Source organism: Fukomys damarensis, unplaced genomic scaffold (genome assembly GCF_012274545.1).
Source record: "Fukomys damarensis isolate Sample0158 unplaced genomic scaffold, DMR_v1.0_HiC HiC_scaffold_12, whole genome shotgun sequence".
Taxonomy (NCBI): Eukaryota; Metazoa; Chordata; class Mammalia; order Rodentia; family Bathyergidae; genus Fukomys; species Fukomys damarensis.
The window spans coordinates 22,237,350-22,254,075 of record NW_022900924.1 but is presented as its reverse complement, the minus strand read 5'-3'; the positions used below and the strand labels follow the sequence as shown (position 1 = coordinate 22,254,075).

Sequence of the window (16,726 nt, the reverse complement as noted above, 5' to 3'; positions counted from 1 at the left end):
TGGGAGAGGTGGGCAGAACGAGCGTTGGGCCGGGCCAGGACGCGGGCACCTGCCCCTGCCCAAGCCATTGGAAGCGGGGAAAGCCGCTCTCTCCCTGGTCTGCAGGCTGCCAGCTCTGAAGTCTGCAAACTCCGCGAAAACAAGCAAATATAGGCCAGGAGCAGGACCCAGCGCCGTCCGGAGGGTCCCGCAGCTGCTCCATACGCTGGGTGCCATGCCCGGCCATGGGAGTCCCCCCACCCCCACCCCGGAATGTGGGCGGGGACATCACAGCTGCCTACGCGAGCTCCGCCCTGCTCGGGCTCCATCTGGGCTGGAGGGCTGGCCATGTGGGTCAGAGGCGGCCAGTCAGAGCACAGATCTCTGGGGCTGCGGGGCTGGCTCATGGGCAGGCACATGACCCATTTCCAGCCAATAGCCATCAACGGAGAACTGGTTCGCACAGGTGAAGAAATGAGGCTTTGTCTGCCTGGGGCTCGAGGCCGAGACCAGAGAGCGGGGAACCTTATATGGAGGACACTACCCCTGTTACCTGAGGGTCGCAAGTGCTGACCTTGTCAGTCGGTACTCCTGAGGCTCTTCTGCATTTGGGGATTCCAAAGGTGCCCATAGTCCTTGGCTCGAGGTTCTCCCCTCCATCTTTAGAGCCACAAGAACAGCGTCTCACCCCTGTGTCGTGGCCTCTCCTGCGACCACAGCTGGGAAGGGCTCCCTGGGTCTGGTCCTTCGGGGTTAGCCAGGCCCACTGGGCTGACCCGGGCCGCACCCACCACAGAGGGCAGGGTCCCACTCCCCGAAGCCCACGTGCCTGATGTGCCCCGGCTTCCCCATGTGAGACAGGGACAGTGCTGTTCTGCCTTCCAGGGTCATAGTGTGTGACATTTCTTAGTCACTGCGATATTTATTGAGGACTAAAGGGTTGTGGCAGTGTTTACAAAGTCCGAGAAAGCTTGAAAGAGGAACAACGGTCCCTCCACAGTAGCTTTGCAACTTTAGGTTATTATAGATTTCCGTAGTGACCGATGGGCGATTTCAGGCTCCTTGTTGGAAGCCAGAGTAGGAGCCATTCTCCTTCCCTTGAGTTTTAGAAAAGATGCGTCCAGAATACAGTCGGTGGAGTTTTCCCAGCCAAGTATGAGCTGCCTCAGGCAGCGGTGACTCCCTGCGAAGGCTGGCGGGGCTGCAGCTGCACTGAGCAGGAACCAGTGTCCCTGCAGGAGCCCCGGCTACAAGCCAAGGTACACGCCCCAGGACCTGGCCTTGGGCTTCAGTGTGCGTGGCACAAGCCCCATGGCCATGGTGGCCGGAGCTCCCCTGCCCCAGCACCCCAACTCTGCACCTCTCTCTGCTCCCTGTGGGCTGCAGGCCTATTCGCCACCTCCCTGCATCCTTCTCATCCCAGGGACCCAGCCCCAGTACTCAGCTGCTCTCCCTCCTCCTCCCAGGCCCTAGGCCTCGTGGACCTGCTTCCTGTCTGCCTGTGGGGTCCCTGCCCTGGACACTGGTGCTAGGAAACCCCATGGCGTGTGGCCTTCCTGCCTTGCTGTGTGCCCAGGCCCCTTCACATTGCTGCCCTTCTTCCCCTCTGGGGTGGGGCTGGATGAGCCCCTGCTCTGCACGAAGGGAGTGCTTGTCTCTCTGTGCACGGCAGGCCTGGGCTTCTTCTCCGGGGTTACTTTGGTACAGATCAGAGATGCCCCAGGCTGGGGACCTCCCTGTGCCTGCCTTCTGAGGGGAGTTGGGGCACAGGGTGTCAGCAAGCCTGTCCAGTCCAGCACAGATCTCAGAGGCAGGGCCATGCAGGGCCATGTGATGGACAGCAGCATCCACCACTGGCTGCCACCAGAGCTGGGGCCTGGAGCTGCCCTGAGATGCTTCACATGGGGTCTAGGGTGACCCTCACGTGCTTGTCATGGGGGAGAGCAGTCACTCAGCCACCAGGGCTGTTTGTGGGGCCTCTCCACCAACCCACGGCAGAGGTGACAAGCTGCATGGGCCCTTGGAGGGTACAGTGGTGGGCAGGCAGGGCAGGGACAGAAGGAGGGATTCCCCTCAGCCTCCCGGGCTCAGCCCCAGGCCCGTGTGTCCCCACCTGAGAAGGGTGCGGCTGGCAAGTATGCGTATAGACAGGTGTGGGAGGACTGGGGCGCTCCTGTGTGCTTCCTTGTGAGCATAAATGTTTGCATCTGGATGAACATGCTGTGTGTGTGTGTGTGTAAGCAGGGCGTGAACATGAATGTGCGCTTGTGTGAGAGTGTGTCAGGGCACAGTCCCAGATGCGTGGCTTGTGTGGCACCCACTGTGATGGCGACTTCCGCTCCTGTCCATGCCTAAATGTACCCGGGATTGGGTACATGTGGGGTCCAGTGGTGCCGCTGGGACTCTGGGCCACAGAGAGGGTGGCCGGCTGGTGATCTGGGGGAAGGGGCCGGGCAAGTGCTGTGAGCCCAAGCAGGAAGCAGAGTGCGGGGTGGCGTGGGGCAGTCGAGCGGGGTGTGAGATGAAGGCTCCAGGGCAGGGCAGCTTCCGAGGGGCTGCTATGACCTCCTCCTCTGCAGTGCTTGCCGGGAAGTCCGAGGGCAGAACCCTCAGCACCTGGTGGGGCCACAGAGGGCCACCTGGGGGCCACCCGACCCCCAGCCTCAAAGCAAGTTCTGTCCTTGACTTTCAAGTGGAAACGGGGACTCAGTTTGTCAACAGGCTGGGGTGCGGCTCATTGCTGCTGCATGGCCCAGGGAGTCCCTGCTTTGTGTAACTGGGGGGTTGGCTCCTGTGGGAGCCGGGGGAGGGGGGAGGCATCCCGGAAACCTGAAGTGAGGAAGCTGTGGGGAGACAGAGAATCAAAGGGAGGCTTGGGGCACAGGGCTGGGCTCCCCTGGACCCCCTCCCACTGAGCTGTGGCCCTCACATGCCCGCACTGTGAGCTCCGGCTTGGCTGCCCCCAGGCTGCAGGTCTGGACAGTGCTGGCCCTGAGCCCAGAGCAGGGCTTGCAGAGCGAGCCCGGGCAGCTTCCAGGTGGAATGGTGGGGTTAGCCAGCGGTGCTGTGAGCGCTGACCCCTCCCTCCTTCTGGGGGTGCTGGGTGTCCCCAGGCTGGACCTTGACTTGTCCCTGGCCATCCCAAGGAGCATTAGTGTGACTCAGTTTAGGAATTTCTTAATCTAATGCTGTGCTTACTGTGTTCCACAAAATCTCTCCCTCTGCCTGAATGGGTTCGAGGGAACTAACCTGGTAAAAGTTGCAGCGGTTATTAAGATTTGCCTTTTCACCACATCTGCCTGGCAAGCGCAACACCCTGCGTTAGGTCCCTGGTACTGGAGAAGAAAGAAAGGAAGAAAAGGGTTATTTACCAAAAACCCCCAAACGATTTGCCTTTTCACGTGTTTGCAGAGACTCGGTAAATCCCCAGAACTGAAGTAGGCAGAGGTCAGGCTAGTAGAGGCACAGGGCTTGCCTGTGAGGTGGGAATTGAACCTGCCAAGGCTGCCGGAAAGCCGGTGTGATGTCTGCCAGGCCTTGCGAAGGGGTCCAGAGCAGGCGCTGGGAGGACCAAGGCCCAGCACCCACAGTGCCTCATGAAGTCCCGGGTGGTCCAGCCGGGTTGTGGCCCTGAGTCCCCAGGCTGTGTGGGGCCGGCCCCGAGTGGAGCAAAGACCCCCGCTTCTGCCCACTCGGCTTCGTTCCCTCGTCGCCAGGCCATGGCTGCTTTTGGTACAGCAAAGACTCCTGTTTTCTTTGCATATTTTCCTGGCTTCTGTCACGTGAGTCTTTTCCATTATTAATAAAAGTTTCGAATTCTGTTATTTTGTGTAACTGGGGGGTTGGTTCCTGTGGGAGCCTGGGGGGAGATGCATCCCAGAAACCTGTGGTGAGGAAGCTGTGGGGAGACTTCGAGAATCAAAGGCAGGCTTGGGGCACAGAGCTGGGCTCCTCTCGGATATCAAAGGTGCTCGTTGAGGGACTTGGAAATGGGTGAGATGCAAACTTTCCAGCCAGACACTTAGAGCAGGGCCTGATCGTCCTGCTTAGAACATCCCAAGCTGAGAGGAGCCATCTGCTCACGGAACCCAGGGTGGTTTTGTGCTGAGAGAGACCACCGAGCTGACTCTGAGAGCTTGTCTCTCAGTGAGTGATAATTAGGTTTACAGTCTTTGGGCTGTTGCCATGGGAACCACATTTGGTTATACATGCACCGCCCAGAAAAATCCCAAAGGCCAGTGGGGATTTATCAAGGCAGCCAAAAGTGACTTGCGGAGGTGCTTTTTAAGAATACATGGATGGGTGCGGTGGCATACTGTAGTAGGCTGAGACAGGAGGATCCCAAGTTGGAGCCCATCTGGGCAACTTGGTGATTTAGCAAGACCATCTCAAAATCTAATTTTTTTAAAAAGGGCTGGGATGCAGCTCAGCCCAAAAGCCCTGGGTTCAATCCCAGAAATTCAAATAAATAAATGAAAACAAAGCCTGTGGTTGGAGAGGGCCCAGGAGAGGCAAGGGGAAAAGGGAGTAGACCACATCCGGACTTTGGCCTACATTGCCCTGCCCAGTGAACAGGATTGGCCTTGGGTTTGCAGGCCAGTGGGAGTCCAGCGAGGCTCTGCATGTCCTCCCACCTCGTGCCGTCCTTGCGTGGTCAGTGTTCTGTACGGAGCCACTTCTCCCTTGGCCATAGGCGGCTTGGGCAGGCAGTGAGCTCTGCAGGTTGGCAGGTAGGCTCCAGCTGCACTCTGGGCTTAGCTCAGTTCCCACCTTTCCAGAAAGTCTTCCTGGAGCTCCGACTCAGGAGCCCTGAATGGTCACAGCCACTGCTTCAGCTGTGGGCAGCGGTGGGGTCCGGGAACCGGTATTGGACTTCCTGTTTCACCAGCATCTTTGCCGAGCTTGGTGCTGCAGTCAGTTGGTGTCAGTCTGTGCAGCCCCAGCAGTTCACAGGTTCGCCCATTGTGCCGCTTGTGGAAGGCAGCGGGGTGGAGACTAGGTTGCTGGGGGGATCGGGGCCCAGGGACACCCCCTGCCACATGAAGACACTGCCTGCAGGCTGCAAGTGCCCACTCCCCATCTCCGGGTGGATACTGCCAGGCCTGCTGCCTCCACCACATGCCTGTCATGCTTCCTCTGGGAGGGCAAGCACATCCGGTGTCAGGAGACAGAACACAGCCTCAGCACCGACCCTCTGCCTGGCTCTGGCCCTATCCTCATGTGTCTGCACCCTGAGGACTGCAGTTATTCAGGGCAGCTGCCAGGCCACTCGGCATAGCCACAAATGGTGACCCTTTCCAAGGCGGTGACTGCCTCTTGGCTCAACCGCAAACACAGCCACAGCCGCCCTGCCACTGCCACGCTCGCACCCCTGGCCCGAGCTGCGCACATAGACCACGGTCACCTGTGGGGGGGACACGCCAGCTTTGCCACTTGTGGGCAGGATGGTGCTCAGGCCCCGCCCCAGGCCAGGGGCTACCCAGGGGGTGAGCGCCCGCCCACGTCCGCTGAGGTGAGGCTCTGGTTCCATCTGCTTTGCTTCCTTCCCGAGTGTCCCCCCAGGTCCTGGGCATTGAATGCTGGCCCAGGATGGGGAGCGGCCGCAGTCTGAGGTCAGCGTGTTCGGACTCAGCACTGGTGAGCTCTGTGGAGAGGATGCGCCAAGGGCCGCTCCTCCCTGGCACACACTGGCTGTGCTTTCCCTGTGGATATCGAGGCTCAGACCCTCTCAAATCCTTCCCACCCATTGTCCTGCTGAGTAAAAAGGTTTTATTGGTGCAAAACATGCTTTAAATAGGATTTACACCCTAAGCTTCAAAGAAATCTGCAGTACTAGGGCCTTCGCGCTAAGCTGAGTCCCCAGCGCTTTTTCAGTTTTCATTTTTAGATGGGGTCTCACAAAGTTGCTGAGTTGCCCAGGCTAGGCTTCAACTTGGGATCCTCCTGCCTCAGCCTCCCAGACCATCCTAATCATTTTTCAGTGTGTAGTTCAGTGATATCAAATACTTTCCAAGTGTTGTGCATCTACCGGCACTGTCTGTCCCCAGAGCTTTTCACCTTAAGATCTGAAACTGTCTGCACAACACACTGGGCCCTCCTGCTGTCTCCCTCTCACCCCTGGAGGCCTGCCCACTGTCTGGGACTGGTGCCTGGAGTGTGGAGAGATGGGGTTTGTGTCTGTGCCTGTCTCACCACCCTGGCCACACTGTGGCGCCTGTCTGTGTCCAGGGTGCACAAAAGCTTTGGATCTGCCCAGTGAATCCTGGCCCGACCTCACCAGGCCTGCCATGTTTTAGGGGGAATCGCAACTCCAGATTACATGAAGTCCTGATTTAAAAATGTTGGCAAAGGGATGAAAATACCGTGGGTGCCATCCAGCACCCAGACAGCGAGGGGTGGGGAAAAGCGGGGAGCAGAGGCCAGGGAGGTGGCAGAGGGTGGCACCTCCCGGCAGACATCCAGCTGGCATCTGTTAGAGGAAGCATCTGCTCCATGTGACCCCAGACATTTCCACAGCCAGCCTGTGAGCTGTGCTCCTTCAGAGGCCACAAGCTCCTCCCTGGTCACTTGTGCCCTAGGCTCTCCTGACTCTACCCTCACTTGGGGTGAAGGGCTCTGAGGGGTGGGGATGCCTGCACCCCACAGGGTCAAGCAGCAGCCTGGTCTGACCCATGCCATGCCAGCAGCCTGCCCGTGAGTGTTCCCTGGACCAGAGTGCTCGCCTGAGCATCTCCTCTGCATTGGTTATCTGGGGAGGGTGCTGTCCCTGCCCACAGGCCAACTCTGCCTACCTGTCCAGAGTCTGCGTGCCCGTGGCAGTGCCAGCTTGCACAGGTGATGACAGGGACCTCGTCGCACCCAAGCAGGGGATCAGGGACACCGGAAGGAGTGGATGGGGTGGATGGGCTCGTCCCCACACCAGCCAGGTGCTCTGAAAAAGGCTGTCATGGTGTTCCCCATTTCCCTCCTTCCTGGGAAACAGGCGGCAGGCAGAGAGGCGGCCGGCGTGTCTGAGGTTGCCTGGTGTCGCCCACCTCACGCTCTCTCTCTGGGTGGACTTCGGGAGGGTGGCTGTGGCGCGGTGTGATTTCTGTGAGGTAGACCGTGCTGTGTGGGACCCAGCGGTCCAGGGAAAGGTCAGCTTCAGGGCTCTGCATCCCGCCGAGGGGTCGCCCGTCATCCTGTCACAGACACCTCAGTTGGCAGAAATGCGAGGAAAGCACGTGGGCACCGTGGCTGAGGCACAGCTGAAGGGAGCTACGGCTCCCCCGAGGATAACAGGAAGCTGAGGTGACTGGTGCCACCCTTTTGCAATTTCCGCACCAGCAAGCCACTGTCTCACTGGGTGGCCACCCCTCCCACCCCTGGACCACAGAGATCCTGTCAGGACCAAGACTGTCATCAGTGCCCTGGCCACCACTGGACTAACCTTGGTCAAGCTGCTATCCTTATAATTCTCTTGGTTGATTATATTTTGAGCTAAGTTGTACCCAACTTGTGAGTTTGCTCTATAAAACTTCTCAGAGAAGTAGAGTCCTCGGCAACCCATTCAGGGGCCACTCCTGTCCCCCATTGCAATTCCTTGCTCCATTTTCCTACTCTTAACTTGCCTTCCTCCTTAGAATTCCTTCTTGGACTGAGGGAACATGAACTTGGCCTGTCTGGCGTCTAGCAGGCTGGGAGTGACACATCTTCCCTCAGTTCCAGAAAGTTCCATGTCCCTTTTCAGTCAGTACGCCTCCACCTGCAGCTGGCACCCTGGTCTCCGTCCTAGGAGCTCATAAAGGGACCCTGGCTGTACTGCTGAGTCTGGTGTGGTCCCCACAGCTCTTGTTGCATGGTCTGAGATTTGACAATGTGGAGTGGAGTGAGGCAGTGTTCAGCCCTTTTCACTTTTAAAATTCTCTCTTTTTTTGGTACCGGGGATTGAACCCAGGACCTTGCACTTGCAAGGCGGGCAGCAGAAACACTGAGCTAATAAGTCCCCGGCCCACCCTTTTCACTTTTTAAAGAATGGAAATACTGGCGATTGAACTCACACCCTCACACTGAGCTGCATCTCCAGCCCCTTTCTATTTCATCAAGGGGAGACGGGTCTTTCAAAGTTGCTGAGTTGGCCAGGCTGCCTCAGCCTTCCAGATTCTGGGTGGAGAGGTGTGCCCCACCTCACCTGCCCTTCCCAGGTGCGTAAGTAACAAGAGATCTGGAGACAGATGCACCCTGAGGGACAAGCATGGAGGACACAGGGATGGCCAGACACAGGTCCCAGCAGGACCAGCTGCGACACCCGGATCCAGGGCCCGGAACCCCTGGTGCTGAGAGGAACAGAGCCGCTGATGCTGTGTGGACCCTGAGTGCCCCGTGTGCTCGTGGTGTTTGGTGCGTGGCCATTGCCCTGCACCTCCCTTGTGTCTGTGTGGTGAGATTTTCTTCTCCTTTGTTTTGGTTTCCGACTTTGTGAAACTTCCCCACTTCAAGTACACATTCAATGGCATCTATAGCCTTCATCTGTGGCCCTACCTCTGTACAGTTCCAGAAAATTCTTGTCACTCCAAGAGAAACCCGGTGCCCGTAGGGAGCCATGGTGCACACAGCCTGGCACACCCGAACCCTGTGTCCCCCCTCAGAGCCTCGAGGTCCTGGCCACCTCTAAGTGGGGTCCTTGTCCTGGCTCCCAGGTGTAGCCAAAGGCTGGCTTTCTTCCTGCCCTCAGGAGCCTCATGACAAGTGGGGACAGAGTTCCCTGGGCTCTCTGTGGCCTTGGCCTTGGCCCTGGGAAGCAGTTCACATCCCTGGAGGGCTGGTGACAGTGGGTGCTGGAGCAGGCACGAGCAGACCCAGGTGGCAGACAGAGCCTGGAGGGGCAGGGCTGAGGAAGCACTGTGACCCCTGTCCTGTGCACGCCGCCTGCCTGGAGGGGAGGTCAGGCACCAGCTTCTTCCCTGGCTTCCTGCATGACTTTGATTTCCATTGAAAAAGCTGGACACTTCCGGCCGGCCTGACCCCCAGTCAGACAGCAGGAAAGCTCTTCCCCTCTGAAGGTGCTGCTACCCCGGGCTCCAGAGCCATGCAGGGGAGAACAGGCCACCCTTAGTGGCCAAGCGGTGATCATTCTGTTTATTCACACATTGGTACTCTCGTGAGCAGCTCACAGAGACAGTGACGTCCACCTGGAGCAGTGGAGGCCCAGGTAGAGTGGAGTGGCTGTCGCAGAATTGAAAGTTCATGAAATGTTCAGCCCAGCTAAGTACTGCAGGCCCAGAGTCCCCGCACTTTGTCCCCAAATGCCGCAAGTGCTTGGCTGTGGCCTTGGTCAGCTTTGTCCACCACCTCCGGGCTGGGTCCTAGGACTCTGCAGCTGGAGGTCCCCCCCAGGACGCCCTCTGAAGCGCCCTTAGCTCCCGGCCTTGCACACAGATGGTAGGAAGCTCGCACCCTCAGGGAGGTGGGTGGCCTCTGCTGGGCTTTGATCTCTACTCTGAGGAAAGTTTCCGGTTGTTCCATGAAATTGCGGTTGGTCGGGACTTGAAAGGCACAGGGAGGAAGGTGTGAGCAGAACAGGAAGCCACAGGGTCAGCCCGTTTTGAACTCACAGCTTTGTGCCCATTGCTCTCTTCCTGGAAGATGCCCCTGCTCCAGACGAGGACATGGGAACCAGGCCGTGACCTGACCACAAGCTGGCCACACCGGGCCCTTCCAGGGCAGGGTCGGAAGGAAGTGGTGATTTCCCCGCCTGTAGCAGATAACAATGGGAAGCCCTGGAGGTGGACATTGGACACATAGGAGGATAGGAGGGACAAGGCCTGGCCATGGTCCTACTGTGGTCCACTTGTCCACGGGGCCTGTGCACTTGATGGCTTCCAGGGGCCCCCAGAGACACCTCCTCTCACTGGCCACCAAGCGTCTAAGGTGCCCCAGGCCCAACAGGCACTGACCCAGCAGGTGTGTCCAGGCTGGGGCTCAACTTGGGCTCCACCTGCCCTCCTGGGGGGGAAGCTGGTGGTACTGGACATCCGTCCACTGAGGAAGGGACAGAGATTGTGCAGCAAGGGGACAGCTGGGAGCTTGGGGCCCAGGACCATGTGTAGACTGGGCACCAACTGAGCTGTGTACCTCACTGGGGAATCTGACAGCAGCAGTACCCTCCCCTGTGACGGCAGAGGGGCAGGGTGGGGCGGCTGTGCCCACTCTCGGACGTGGCCTCCCTTTGCTCCCCAGCCACTTCCCTAGACATGGGGCCCTCTGGGCTTTAGGCTCTGTGGACACAGGCGTGGGCTGGAGGTACATGCGTCTTCCTGCTCCGAAACACCCCAGGACTGGAGGTGACAGGGAGCACCTTCTTCCGTGCTCCTGGCCTCTTCAGCATCCGTGATGGCCATCCCAGCTTCTAGTGGCCCCCATACCCAGCCTCCGCATCCCCCGTGCAGTCCCCACCTGTGGGTGCCAGGGCCCTGCCTGCCCTGGAAGACACAAGTGGACTTGCCCTCCTCCCAGGAAAGCTGCGTTGGTTTCCATGACAATGTGCAGGGCCTTCAGGAAGGGGATGGGCCACGGGGCTGATAACCCACTTCCGGTTAGGAGGTGTGGCCGCAGCCCGGAAGGTTGCATCTCCCTGTGCTTCAGGCCCACCCGCTGGGGGGCAGCTCCCTTCTCTGCCAGGCCGACTGCCTGGAGCCACCGACATGGACCGAAACCTCTCCAGACTGAGCTGAAGTGAATCTCTGCTCTTTGGTGGGGTCTGCCTGTGACGAGGAAAGCCTGTGAGGTGCGTGGTTCCCGTCCCCGCCCGCCTGGGCCACTGTCTCCTGTGTTCCAGAGATCTCCACTGTGAGTCCCGACCCCAACAGACCGCAGGCCCCAAGTGCCTAGTCTCCCTGCCCCTGCCGGGCTGGGACCCTACAGCAGGTGGCCCGGGACGGCAGAGGAGGAGGCTGAGGCAGCGGCATCCCAAGGCTGTTTCTAATGCTTTGGAAGCTCAGCAGACACTGTGGACCGATGTCTGGGAGAGATCAACAATATTCAGTCTCTTCCTTCTTCCAGCAGAGACCGTGTTACTCTGGGAGCATAATGGAATTCAATTTCCCAGATCGCCTTGCAGCAAGGTGGTCATGTGACCACCCTGACCAATGAGATAGCAGCAGATGGGCAGGTCCCTGCACTGCTCTTGTAGGGATGTGGGTTGGTGTGGCTGTTTATTTGAGCTTCCTGTTACAATCATCTTGCAACCTTGAGGACAGAGTCACACTAGGACAGGGGCACAAAGAGAAGGAAGGCACTGAGCCCTTGCTCCTTTAGAGTCCTGTGATGCTGGGAGAACAAGCCCCTAGCAGTTCTGTCACAGTGCCATGTTAGCAGTAGCTGCCTTCCTCCCCTCTGAACCCAGATACAGTGGGAATCCATACTAGGTTGGACTGCCCGAAACCCACCCTAGCTCCCAAGACTTCCTGTGGTGCCTGGGCCAAGCTGGCCCATCCTGCAGGGCACCTGCATGTGACTGGAGACCGTGCATCTCCCAAGGACACCGAGGGCTGCAGCCGAAGAGCCTCAGAGCCGCTCTGTGGCCTGTGGGGTGAAGAGGACACAGGCCACTCTGATGGGAGGGTGGGCACGTGACTCCTCTCCTGGGGACAGAGGATCCAGGGTGGAAGCCTCCTGCCCAGTCTCTGCTGCTCCAAGCCTGGTCCTTGGCCACTCTCCACGAGCCTCTCCTGGCCTCTGGCCCCTCGCTACCCAGCTTTCCTGGGGTGACTCCCAGAGTGGGGTGATGTCCTTGTTCCTGGAGCAGGCAGGTGGCGCTTGGTGTCTCACAGCTGTGACTGTCTCCCCAGAAGACGTCCTGCACCTGCGAGTTCCTCCCTCTCCCTCCCTCTCTCCTGTATCTCCTCGCAGCTTCAGGCCGTGGCTCAGCTATGTGGCCTGCAGGGTGGCAGAGCCCTTTTCGGCCTCAGTGTCCTCTTTCCTATGGCACTTAGGGCCACCGTGGGGCAGAGGGGATGACATGCTCTGGGTGACACGTCGCCAACACCACCTGTCTTTGCAGTGCTTGGCCTGTGCAGGGCTGTGTGCTGCAGGCCGTTTGGGAGCACTCATGACTGGCCATCGGGGTGTGTGCTGACCGGGGGCTCTGCCAGGTCCCGGAACCCCAGAAACCAACCCAGGAGAGAGGCCCAGGGTCATGAACCTCCTGGAGTGGCTCTGAAAACCCAGATCTTGCTCACCTGCGCTCCCTGTAGGTCCTCAGGTGAGTGGCACTTTGAGATAGTTCTGTGAGCCTGGTGGCTTCCTCTGGGCGTGGCCGCGGACAGTGGCCCGGTGTCTCTGCCTCTTCCTGTCAGGGCAGTGCTGCACTGGGCTGGGGTCCATGCCAGGCCAAGATCCGACCGAGGTCCTGGGGTTTGAGTCAGCATGGGTGGGGCCCCCGCTCCACTCGGCCTGCAGATGTCCTGGCCCCTGCTCCTGGGGAGCCTCTGACCCTCTCCTGCCTCGGCCCTTGGCGGGTGCTCTTCCAACACATGAGGTTGGCCCGGCGCGGCCTGGAGACCTGCTGTGCGCTGCATAGGGAGTGGGAGTGCCGAGCTCAGGGCTGCAGGCACGGGAAGGGCCGGGCTTCTGATGGTGCCTGTGAAGCCTCTTGGCTTTCAACTGCTGACAGCTCCAGCACAGCACCCACCTGCAGGCCAGGTGTGCCCCACAGGGCATGAGCAGAACTGAACCCAGCGAGAAGCTGGTGAACAGCAGAGGGACAGTAGGTGCCACGCCCCAGGCAGAGGAGGGCTGCCAGTGCCCGACCTGCAGCTAGGGCACCAGCAAGCACTGGCTCAGGCCCGCTGTGGCCAGGCCTTGTTGAGGAATGTGCGCACACATGTGTGCACATGCTTAGGTATTTGGGCGTGCGTGCCTATGTGTACACATGTGCATGTTTGTGTGCATACATGTGAACATGTCTGTGCACGCAGGGGTGTGTGCATGCATGTACATGTCTGAAACATGTTTGTGTGCGCGTGTGTCTGGGGGCCCCTGAACACATCCATGTGTATACCTGTGCGTGCATGTGTATTTACACCAGGCACGTGTGCACACATTTGTGTGTGCGTGCATTACCATACACAGGTATCTTTGTGTGCACACACATGTCAATATGCATATGGGGCGTGCACGCCTGAGCAGCCTGAGGAAGGGTGACCACCAGCTGAAGAGAAAGAGCCCCTTGCGGGACAAACGGGGCCTGCCATGCATAGCTTCGTGCACGCCGCCCCCTGGCGGCTTCCGGGGGCACCACAGGCCTGCTGAGCCCTGCTCTCTGTAGGATCCACTGGGAGAATCTGGGCCTGTCCTGGGCGGAGCACCAGTGAAAGCCGCCCCAGCGCAGGCTGCCTGCTGCCCTTCCTCTCAGGCGCGGACTTCGTGCAGCCCTGGGTTCCAGATCCCTCTGCGTGGCCCTGTGGGCAGGACACAGTGGGCTCACTGCTCCCTGCCTCAGGTTCCCCATTCAGAATGGGAAGTAAGGGAGGGTTCCCTAGAGGCGGGTCTGCATGGGGCCTGCCCCCAACCCTCCTGGAGTCCCCTGAGATACACGTGTGTGTGACGGACACCGGGATGGCGATGAACGGTGGTGATCACGTGGGTGTGTGTACACGTGTTTACACCGCAATGGGCTCCACTGTGCTACCAGAGGCTGCATGGTACCAAGGCCAGTGATACTGCAATCCTGGAAGACAAACTCCACTGGAGGGCACCTGAGCCCCAGGCTGGACCAGAGCCTGGCACTGGTCTGGCCATGCCCTCCTGCCTGGTGCCACTGGCCCCTCGCTGCCCTCCGTCCCCAGTCTCCCGTCTCTGCCAGCCACGCTCCCCCAGGGCCCCCTAGACTCAAAGCTGTGTTTTCTCCATGTGCCAGTTGTGCTGAGTGCAGGGGCGCTGGTGCCCCTGACCTGGCTGGGCCTCTGCCTCTTGGTGCTGCCTTCTGCATGGGGCTGGGGCCCAGGCAGCCTCATCACCGCCTCCCAGATGGGGAGCTGAGATGCTGTGCCAGGACATCACTGAGTCCTCGGTACTCCAGGTGGAGACGGAGATGATGCACAGCGTGGCCTGTCATTACCTCACCTTCTCAGGGGCTCTCACAGGAGGCGTGGTGAGGGTGCCAAGTTTCCTACAGCTGCACTGCGACCCTTGGGAAGGACGCATCGTGGAAAGCTTTTTGTTTTGAGGCTCTGCTTTTGAGGTAAGTTCTTATCACATAGTCTAGGCTGGCCTCAAACTTGTGATCCTCCTGCCTCAGCTTCCTGATTGCTGGAAGAACAGGGGTGTGGCTTTTCCCTACCATAGATGCACAATGGTTCAGATCCCCACTTCCTCTCCCCCGCCACCCAATGATGATCGTCAATCCCGTTAGGGGTGAAGCATGGAAACATCATTTCATTGTTCTTTCTTTGTACGAATTAGATCTGAAACTCCAGTATCTTTCTGTACAGTACTTCTTGTTCAAAGGCTGCACAGCCCTGTAGTAAGCACTGACCCACACGGGCAGACCAGGCTTCCATCTCGTCTCCCACTGTTCCGTGTCCAGAGCAGCTACATCCCTTTCTCCTACAAGCTCCCCTACCTTGCTGTCCAAGTGGCTGGGTTTTGGTGCTGAGGAGAGAGCACACCCTGGTTTCTCTGGAGCCCCGAGTCCTGGTGAGCAGCTCCCCTAGCACAGCAGGTTGGGGACACAGGCCTGGACATGCGTGTCCCCTAGGGGTCAGTGCTGCAGGGTGCACCGGGACCCTGGCAGCCAACCTGCCCCACAGCCTGGGCTCCTGAGGCAGCCTGGGAGCTGCTCGCCTGGCACCGGGCACTGGGGATGTCGGCTGGCAGGGCGCGAATAGCCCAGAGGAGCCCTGGACAGGCCGCCCAGACACTCACTCGCCTGGGGCTGCTGTCTGAGTTGCAGGGGACTGGATGCTCCAGAGGGGAGAGGTCCCTGCTGGGTGGTGGCCGCACTCTCCTTCCAGGTGTGACTTGCCACACCAGGCCCAGGGCCTGTCGTCAGCAGGGACACTGCAGGACCCGTCCATCACCTTTGCCCACTTGCGAGAATCCGAACAGGAATGCTGAAGCTTGTTTCCCATCTGCTGAGCGCAGCTGGGGCTGTGGATGCCTGGCTGGGGGACAAAAGGGCCGGGGCTTGGGGCAGCAGGGGCCTCACAGAGAGCACAGAGCAGCAGGACAGCCAGGCCACGTCCTGTGGACCCTGGCAGGTGGACGCATTCTGGGCAGTCCTGACCTGGCCATTCCTGCAGGGGTGGGACCATCCCCTTAGTGCCCACTCCAGGAGAAGGTGCCTGCTCTGTCAGTACAGCCACGAACACAGGATTGGCCTGCATGAGCCAAAGGCTGCTTTAGCTCTGAGCTGTGCTACTCTGGGCTGTGCTGCCTGTGGCCTGGGCGAGGATGAGGCAGAAGGGAAGGTAGGGGTGGGGCTGGTCCTCTCACCTCGTGGTCTGGAGTGCAAGACAGAAAGAGAAGAGACCTTAGCCCCACAGTTCCCTTTACAGTCGTTTCCCCAGTGACTTATGAATTCCAACCCGGTGTGGTGATGCACACCTGTAATCCCAGCACTCAGGAGGCTGAGGCGGGAGGATCACCATGATTTCGAGGCCAGCCTGGGCTACACAGCAAGACCCCGTTTCAAAAATAGAAATAAAAATAAGTGAAGACTTCCCACCAGGCCCCATCTGTTAAGGTTTCCTCTGCTTCCTACAGGGCCAGCTGGACCTTGGGGGTGTTCAGAAGGTGACTTCCGAGTGGCCCCAGACACAAGGTCAGCCTTGAGCACCAGGCATTTTGGCTGTATTTTCAGTTTAGGAAAGAGAAAAAGGAAATGCTGCATTTCCCAGATTACATGGAGTTCCCCGAAACTGTTCCTTCACCAGTGCTGTCTGTGGGGGTCTGAGCCCGTGAGCTAGACAGGCTTCCAGGGAGGAACGTGCCGCAGTGCACCCCGCAGCGGGGCCAGCAGATTGCAAGTTCAGGCCCAGCTGGGGGACAATGGTTTGGTGAGACCCTGGCTCAAAAAATAAAAACGGGCTGGGACGTAGCTCGTGCAAAGGCCCTGTGTTCAAGCCCTAGTACCCCCCCCCCAGACAATACAGATGAAATCTACAACATTAGCAAAATCATCCAGCATCTGCCTTTCATCACCTTGTGGCCCAATTTGCCAATCCTCTGCTGCTGCAGCAGAAACCCTGGGGAGTCATGTGTTTAAGGCCCTGTGCTGTGGTGAGCCTTGACATAAGTACAGCCATGATTGAATTTTGAGTCACCTCACTGGCATGGACGTGCCGTCGCCCATAACAACGGGCTAGTTCAACTGGTGGTCTGACCTGTTGCCTAGCAAATGTAACCCATAATAATTGTTTTGTAGAGCATTGTGACCTTTGCAGTCAGCTACACCCTGTTCACACTTTTGGTTTCGGTTTTAGCCTATATATACTCCACCCTGAAAAATAAACGGGGCGTTGCTAGGAAGAGAGCACGAGCCTGGAACCAAGTCTGTGAGACTGTTTTCTCTCCTGTTGCCCTTCCTTTCAGGTTTAGGATCTGCTGTCAGGATCCTGACATTGCGGCTCGCGACACCGTGCCAGGGCCTGGCCCACTCTTCCTGGACACAGAGGCCTTGTCTGGACAGTGGGCTGGCACGGGTCCCACCCCAGCCCCACACGGTGTCTGGTGGCCGTGTGAGCCCCAGTGGAAGTGACACGCTCTC

General features: G+C 59.0%; 1 long non-coding RNA gene across 1 annotated transcript; it reads left to right on the top strand.

Annotated features, from left to right (window-relative positions):
- The first annotated feature begins 10,615 nt into the window (after nt 1-10,615).
- Nucleotides 10,616-14,162, top strand: LOC117285670. Its single transcript, XR_004516738.1, has 3 exons — nt 10,616-10,744; nt 12,020-12,220; nt 14,091-14,162. It is a non-coding gene; the product is annotated as an uncharacterized LOC117285670 (long non-coding RNA).
- The last annotated feature ends 2,564 nt before the right edge of the window (nt 14,163-16,726 follow it).